Below are 1,344 nucleotides of genomic sequence, written 5' to 3' on the forward strand. Positions count from 1 at the left end.
TATCTTTGATTAAGGGGGCTGTTGGCCTGATGGGTCCCTGATTAAAGGCTGCTCATGTTCACTCTAAAGGCTCATACTGCTCCTTCTCAGCAACTTCCTGATCTTTCAGCTATATACTCAGATACTATGTCCCTTGGAGCCTGTTTCTTGGTCTTCCTTTTTCTTCTCCCCATTTTCTTTAACCTAGAATGCCACAATACAGAACAGCCCCCTCAGTCATTTGCATTAAAGAGGCCTGCCAGTAGTTTAAGGATTGCAGAATGGTGTATAAAACCTCTGTACAAGTACATATGAATCCATCATAAAGAACAGCTGTAACGATTCAGAGCTTTACATCATTCCCCTTCCCCGCCACCATGAATATCAAGTGCTGCAGGTAGGCTGGACTGTGGAATAAAATATCTTGCTGCAAATACTGAAAATCCAAGAATTCTGCAGCAAGTGCTCAGCCTCTTGGTGATCCAAATTGCACCCTCCAAACAAATTGCACCCTCACAGCAAATGTGGTTCCCCCTTTAACTATCATGGCACAACACAGCACGGTGTGAATAAACATTGGCATTTTAACACATTTCATGTCAACCTGCCACTCTCATCATTGCATTCGTCATAGTCCACACAAATACTGTCCCACTCAGCTCATGGGACACTGAAAATCTCGTGACCCATAGAAGAGGATATTTTATTGGAAATATGCACTTAAAAAATTTGTATACTTGATGGCACATAGAACAAGTGTTTTCACTCCTCTGGAGAATGGACTTGTATGTGGGTATAATCCTCTTTACTGTGGTATCTGAGTGCCATTAAGGACTTGTACCCTCATGCCACTTGTCTGCCTAGGGGGACCAGGTGCTGTCCCACGGACAGGGAGCTGAGTCATAGGCCACATGAAGCGACTTGCCCACCGATCATGGAATCATAGAATGGTTTGTGTTGGAAGGGACCTTTAAAGGTCATCTAGTCGAACCTCCCTGAAAGGAGCAGGGACATCTCCAACCAGATCAGGTTGCTCAGAGGTCCAACCTGGCCTTCAGTGATTCCGATGGGGCATCCACCACCTCTCTGGGCAACCTGGGACAGTGTTTCACCACCTACACTGGAAAAAATTTCTTCCTTATATCAAGTCTGGATCTGATTCCTTCTATTTTAAAACCATTTCCCCTTGTTCTATCACAACAGGCCCTGCTAAAGGGTTTCTCCCCATCTTTCCTGTAGGCCCCCTTGAGGTACTGGAAAGCCCCTATAAGGTCTCCCCGGAGCCTCCTCTCTCCAGGCTGAACAGCCCCAACTCTCTCAGCCTGTCCTCATAAGAGAGGTGCTCCAGCCCTCTTATCATCTTCG

This window comes from Chlamydotis macqueenii, chromosome 4, assembly GCF_036417535.1.
Source record: "Chlamydotis macqueenii isolate bChlMac1 chromosome 4, bChlMac1.mat, whole genome shotgun sequence".
NCBI lineage: Eukaryota > Metazoa > Chordata > Aves > Otidiformes > Otididae > Chlamydotis > Chlamydotis macqueenii.